Raw genomic sequence first — 7,797 nt, 5'->3', positions numbered from 1 at the left:
GTTTGTTCTCCACACTTAAGGAGCTTGTTGTCTGCAATGATAAGTATTGCAGGTGCCAATCATAAGGTTGACCTTTTGAACCCGCTGAGGGCAGCCAGATGAATAATGTATCTAGGTCAAATGAATAGGCATCTAGGCCAGATGAATGTGTATCTAGGTCACTGGTGTAAAAATGTAATTGGCTGTCAGTAAATATTCACAATTGGCATGAAGTGATTGGTCACTGCTGACTATAACTAAGAGCAGATTCCTGCCATTAAGTGGAGAACTCTGAGCACACCAAGGAGACACAGTCAGCAGACTGGCCACCTGTAGACATCTCCCCACCAGCCGTTCTTCATTTGGCGTATCCCGTTCACCGGTTCGTCTGATCATCTCGTCAAAGAGCTCTCGGAAGTTTACTGATCGAAAGCGCATTATAATTTTTCCCTGTGCATGAGCTGTTGACCAGTTCTGGGACTATTGAGTCGGGCAGCCGCACCTAGCCTCCAGGTTAGAAAGCAAGGGCTCGGCTCAGGAACCCCGTGAACCAACAGACCCCTTTAGACCGTTCTGTTTTATGCACTGTAACTGAACAAGTCAGCTATCCTGTCTACGCTGCAACCATTGGTAGCGTAAGTACAATAAACCTTTCATATAACCAATACACTTCTAGCCGCCTGACTCCTACTCGCTGCTACTCCCCACCTGTCAGGTCATCTATCCCTTCTGCACCAAGCCGGTCGTGCCGACCCAAGCTTGCAAGTCAAGGGTACACCAGTTACGAGGTGCAACATTTCCCTATCAGCTTTGTCATCTTTTTTCTGGATTTCCAATCCTAAACATTTACTAGTAAAAGTCAATCTAATTATGCTTGAGAGACTGTTCCGTTTCCAGACTTCATCTGAATATTAGCACTGTTTTCCAGCAATTTCACACCTTTACCATGGTTATTGAGTGTTACAGTAGAAGATACAAACTTTGATAGGGTGTGATATTGTCCAGCTTCCCTGTTGGTCTTCTCTGTGGATGACATAAATCTGCTGCATAGCATTGTGTGTGTGAAAATAATCATAATTCAACTGAAGGACTCCAGGCAATGCAGCAGTTGTCATATACTATATAGGAGGAAAACAAAAAGCAAAAATTAGTTCTCAGGAGAAGTATACATCAGTGTAAAGATGCCTCCATTATGGTCATTTCATATTACAGGGTGGATTCTCCAGGTACCAATGTCAAAGGTCCTGATCCCTCTCAAATAAACAGCCTGTGGAAAGAGCACTGGGTTTCAAAACAGTATAACTGTAGAGATGAACACAGTAAGTATGCCACATGCTCATGGCTCAAAGCTTCACTACCAAAGCCAAAGGGTGGCAGTCCTCACTCAGTCGAATCCTAGATATACCAGGCACCAGCTGAAAAGACAGAGTGGCTGCAAGTACATCTCAAAATTGCATGCACAAAGGAAACAGCTGTTGCTCTGTACTATATTTAGGAACACAAATAACCAGCAGCCCTGGCTGTTTTTTGTAAACCTGTGTGGGTGCCTGTGTGGGGGACTGTGTTCACACACGTAAGTGCCAGATTTATTTATTAACCATACAGATTGGCCATGGACAAATTATTTTCTTGTTTGGGAGGTCAGCCTGTGGACTGCATAACTGTCTGAGCCCTCCCTGCTGCAATTATCGGAAGGAAGCAATGGGCTAGAAATGGAGCTGCGGTGACCATACGTAACTGGAACTGAGGAAGTCTGCACACACCTCCTTGCTCTGACACAGACTTACTAGGCAAGTCCTTTCATCCTGTCTTCCTCAGCTGCACATTTGGAAAACAGAGATACACCTACACTCTTTCCCACCTTTTTGTGCCATATCGGTTTCAACCATGACCCAGACACACACACACACACACACACATTTTTGGCATCAACATACTATTATGAATCTGGGCCTAAGTTTTTTGGAGAGAAGACTGTCTCTTCATTTGTGCTGGTAAAGATCTAAAATAATGCAAAGTAAGGAAGCCCCAGGTCTGTGGGACTTAGGAGCATACTCCTGATGTTACTAGGTTGCAAACACTAAGGATGTTGATTGTGTATAAATAAGTTAATTGTGGAGGTAAATTATATAAAAGATAATTCTTTGAAGTGAAGACTAGGCAAGGTCAGATTGCCATCTCTCCTGACTGTCCCATCAGCTCCAGCGTATTTTAAGACAGATATAAGTAATATAAAAAGTGGACATGTTTCTTACTCTCCCCTTCTTTTGTTTTCACCCTGTTATTTTAATCGAATCAGTTCACATTTAATAAGTATCAAGTCCCTTTATCCAAGGTAGGCTTGCTACTGAACATACCCTGCCCACAGTTCCCAGTCATACAAATTGGAGGGGGCAAACCTTTATGAGTTGAAAGGATATAATCAAGTTGCTTAATGAGCGACAATGTGTTCCATGTATTGACACTGATTTGTACCATTGTATTTAGATATTGAAAGAGGGAAAATTTACTGGAGATAAACTGAGGAGGACCAGATAATGGAACAATAGGCCTAATGGGAGTGTTGAAGTGTTGTTCAGACCTGATGAAGAACGCCTTTTATTCGAGACCTTGTCTAACTTTATCACAACTGTGCATTTTGTTCAGTAAAAGATATTACCCACAAAAATTTGCCTAATAGGAGAATTTTGACACAATCATGAGCTTCCAAACAAGCCTGGATGGATTCTGATTAGTGCCAAGAATTGAGCTAGATGCCATGACCCAGATGCTTCAGCCCTATGATCGGTGATTTTTTATGTTTAGGTTGCCCCCCTACCAACTGATGATAGCTCAGAACACATCAGCTGCTTTGTTTCTGCAGTCAAGAAAAATGCTGCAGTAATCTCCATCATTATAGCTCCTACATTTCATTAGATTTTGCTCTGCATGAAGCAGGGAATAATTGGACTTAGTAGTTGCCATGAAACCCATTTTTACTCCTTTTCAACTGGATCCAGGTTCCCATGTGGCTTGCTGCCATCATCGGCTTACATTGACATTTTGACTCACTCATGGCAGCTACAGCAATACCCATCGAACTGCTAGAGGCAGCAAATAGCAGCAGGATTCCCAAACATCCCAGATGGGTAATTTGGAGCAAAGCGATACAGCATCTGGTGTCAGTGGCATTCATTGGGCATGCTGACTTCTTTTCCTCTCTGTTTGTTGATTATTTTGTGTGTTGCTCTGTACTAGAATTGCTTTTTTATGCAATATGAAACTATTTGCTTAGATCACAGGGTGACCAGTCCAGCTAGAGACTCAGGGAATAGAAAAAGTGAGATTAAAAGTGAAAACAATGCCGGAACATCCTAAAAGAAGGAAATATTGTGCTGTTTGTGTTACAGGATAGCTAACAGTCTCGCCCATCATAAATATGATAGTCAGCTCTAGCAAGGAGTTCCAATGGGCCCTTAGCATCACAGGGTAGTACTACAGAATAGTCTTTTTGTGGTCTGAAGCAAATATAATTGAGTTGTGGTTAATGATTATCAGATTTGTGCTATAATAGTTTTGTAGGATTGCCTTAAGGTGAACTATATTGAGGTTCTCTGCTATTTAAACGCCTATTTTAAGCCTAGCAAGGGTTTTCTGCGCATTTCCAGGAGAAAAGAAACATGAACTGAGGGAGAGGATTTGAATGAGGTTTATTCAGGAGCAAGTCAGATTCATCTGCTGAGCGCTTCTTCATTTTAATTCAGAGATAAAATATCTAAAAGTGGAGGCCAGTGGATGTTTTAGAATGTGGGGCCTCACCTTCTTGGCAAGCATGCCACAAAGTAGTCTCGTACCCTAAACGAGTGCCACTCCAGTCCCCTTCCCCATCTGCTGCTCTACATTCTGCTCCCCGTCCTGTGCTTCCCGTCTCACTTGCTGCTTTTCTCCTTCTCACTGTGGCCACAGATTTAGAAAATGAAGCACGAGGACTTCAAAATCCAAAAAGGCTCTGCAAGTTGGAGAATTCTGGAATTGCAAGATGCTGCACGCACAAACTATGGGAATATCAAGAGAAATGAGAATACTTAATTCCTAAAAACCACCTTAGGTTACAACCAGTCCATCCTTTAAATGAACTCTTACCAGAGATTTGGCAGTTCTGTAGGTCCATTATTTAGGGAAGCTTGTGACAGCCACTCAGCCTGTCATAGTCTAAGACCAAGTAGCTTTCTCTGAAATACCACTGGTCAAACTCACCTGTCATTTTACACCACTGGAAGTCCTTCCAGCTTCACCAGATTTACTCAAAGTACATTCAGGTGTTACTGAGATCAAACACTGACTCCACAGCTTTAGGCTGATTAACTGAGAAAACAGGTAATGTAAGAACAAAGTTCCAGTTATTCAACTAGCATTCCCCATGTACTATTGCTTTCATTTAAAAAAGGGTACATGTACACTCTTAGAAAAATCCTATTTTTTGAATAAATAGTTACTGTAACCCTGCTAGGGTGCTTCAAAGTAGTCTGCTGCCCCCTGGAGGTTAATGCGGGCCTGTTGGCCCTCCACTCATCCCAAAGTGCCTACCTACCTCTTACCCGGCACAACTTGATGATACGGAAATTAGGAAGCAGCCCCACAGTCTGGTAAGAGAGAGACAGCTTTAGATGTCACCCTGTTTATTCATATTCCTGGGCCACCTTTGTCCTCTCCTATGGGTTAGGGACAGACATTACACATAAAATGGTACAAGTAGATTTATAACACAACAGAAGGTCACTGCACATAAACCACTTTCAAAATGACTGAAACCGATTTAGGATAAATGTGGATGGATGTAGTATGAGACTTAACTGATTTAGGTTAAATCAGTTAACTGAACTTCTGTCCCAGATCCCCTCCAGATTCAAGTTAACTCACAATCCCCCAGCATCCCATGATGGTTTGCACTTCCCTTGCAAACCCCCCGCCCCCTCACAGGGTGGGTGGACTAGGCTTGGGCCAAAATGTCTTCTCCTGTCAAGCAAGGAGGCATGCTCTAGCAGCCCTTGGCTTCTGGCCTGAGCCACTGCAGGCATGTGGCTGCATTTCCAGAATCAAAAGTGAGTGTCTGTTCACCTACTTATCAGTTCCATTTTTGCAGCTTAGACTAACCTGCAAAGATTGAATCAATTCAGCCTTGGGCTTGTTGACTGGTCTTGGCCCTAGGGTCCCAAGGGCTCTCTGGCCCCAGTCAACAATGAAATGGGCTGGACTTCCTCAATTTTGCATTCCTTGAGTAGGCCAGAACAAAACAGGTTGGATCAGATGAGTGTCCAGCCTTGCTGTTTTAATACTACCTCTCCCTCTCAGCCTACTCCTAGTTTTCCGACCACCTTCCATGCCAGTAGTCATTTCCATTGGGCCTGGGTGTCCTGTAACTGATCTGTCCCAAAGGATCAGCCATCATTCAGTCCCATAAAGCTTGGCCACCTTGTTGTGTACTGAGTGCCTGTATGAATGTTCTGCTCTCCATCAGCCTGTGGCACTACCCAAACTGCATGATCTTGTGTTGCTGTTTGCTATTCTGCTTTAATGTTAAGGAGCTGTTAGTTTACTAAAGATGGTTCCCCTGTTCTTCCCTGTGTGACCTCTCTAGGACAAGAACCCCACAAATACTCAAAACTCCCTACATACTGTTCCAGATAGGGTGCCTTTTTCCAGCTTCTCCAGGGCTTCTACCTCAAACCACTATGGCTGAGAACCCTGTCTAAGCCTACTTAGAGCAACCAAATCCAAGTACTGCTTTCACCAATTCCCAACAGGGAGCTCCTGTCTTCAGGTCTGCCTGGATCAGTTTATCCGCACTCTGGCTCCCTGGTCTATTCTCCATGGTGAAGCTGTATGGATACAGGCTTATGTACCAGTGCATTAAATATGATTTATTGGATTTCACAGGTTGTAGCCATCTTCAGTTAGGGGTGCTGGTCTGTCACAACTATAGAATGCCTTCAGAGCAGGTAATAACGTAGGTCTCTATAGCCCAATTTATCACCAGGCACTCCTTTTTGATGGTAGCATAGGCACATTCATGTCCATGCAAGTTCTTACAAATATATGCTACTGTCAGGGAAATATCTTAAAGCTGGTGCTGCCATTACAGGGAGTTGAAACTGTCAAGCACAGACAGGCCTCCAGCATGTGCCCCCTGAATGACCTGCTGGCTGTCAATCACAGGTGACCTACTTTCTGGTCCTGCGCAGGCTCAGTGGCCTCACAGCTCTCACTCTCGCACAGGCTTAGTCAGAGTTTCAGTGAGGTAATCAGTCTGGAACCTTCCTCCTAAGCAGTTACCTGATTGGCTAAGGGGAACTATAAAGGGTCCTGGACCCTGACTCAAGAGGGGGGAAGAGCTTGGAGAGGTGTGGGGTGTTGTTGGTGTGAGAGTGCGACTTGTCTTTTCGGTCTCAGTTTTCTTCATTGATATCTTCGGTTACTGGACTTTGACTTCAAGTTTGGATCGTCCTCGTTACCTCGGCAACAATTTCATGCTTACCTGTTTGGCTCCTGACCTCCGTTCCCTTCTCCAATTTTGTCTTCATCTTCTTCGTTCTTCTTGATTACGGACTGTCCTTTAGACTGGCATCACATTCCTGGCTTCTATCCTCAATTCATTGTTCCTCGCGTTACAGTTTCGTTTGTTCGTAGCCCTGTTTAATGAGCTTTTGACCAGCTCTGGGACTAACCAGCGGGCAGCCGCCCCTATCCCTAGCAGGTAGATAGCAAGGGCTTGCTGATGAACCTCGTGGGCCAACAGACCCCTTTTGTTGTTTGTATTCGTTCTGTAACATACTGTAACTGAAGAAATCATCTGGGCTTCCGCTGCCAAGCGTGAGTAAATAAATCATCCTTGTTTCAACTTTTATGTGTGTCCCGTGCAGCTCAAACTCCACCGCCACTAATCCCACCTTTTCATTCCAATTGCCACCACCCAGCCGCACCACTGTGACCAATACCGTGAGCGTGGCGCACCAGCTCTGGTACTTTGACAGGTACTAGGAGCATCTACATGAGATGCTTAATGCACAGTAACCTAAGAACACTGGGCAGTAGCATACCAGGAAAAAACTGCACTGATACACTACTGCACAGTAGTATTAGGCAACTACGCAGTCAACATCACTAGAAAACCATGCACCAGCGCTACTGCACAGTAAGTCTAGTTGCTGTGTATTAGTTAGTACTTCTTTAAGCAAGTACTAAATTAAATGTGCAGTAACTACTGGACATTAATTAAGGTGTAGATGCACCCACCGCATAGAATCATAGGATGAATATGAGTCGCCAATGCGACGAAGCAATAGGCAGAGCCAACCGCACCCTGTCATGCATCAACAGGGACACCACTAACAGGTCCAGAGAGGACTTTCTCCCCCTGTATGTGGTGCTGGTCAGGCTGCAGCTGGAGTGCTGTGTCCAGTTCTTGGTGCTGCACTTCAAGAGGGATGTGGAGAACCTGAAGAGGGTCCAGAGGAGGACCACTCATGTGGTTGAGCGCCTCTGTGGCCAGCCCTTTGAGGAGAGGCTGAGGGACCTGAATCTCTTCAGTCTCCACAAGAGCAGACAGGGCGGATCTTGTGGCTGCTACAACTTTATCAGGGGCCACCAGCAGGGACTTGGGAAAAGTCTGTTCACTAGGGTCCCCCTTGGAGTCACCAGGAACAATGGCCACAAGCTGAGGGAGGATAGAGTTAGGTTAGTTATTAGGAAGAACTACTTCATGGTAAGGGTGGCCAGAGCCTGGAATAGGCGTCCCAGAGAGGTGGTGCTCTCACCTTCCCTGGAGATCTTCAAGAGGAG

Source organism: Crocodylus porosus, unplaced genomic scaffold (assembly GCF_001723895.1).
Source record: "Crocodylus porosus isolate Cpor-Errol unplaced genomic scaffold, CroPor_comp1, whole genome shotgun sequence".
NCBI classification, from domain to species: domain Eukaryota; kingdom Metazoa; phylum Chordata; order Crocodylia; family Crocodylidae; genus Crocodylus; species Crocodylus porosus.
Note: the sequence above shows the minus strand (reverse complement) of the source record.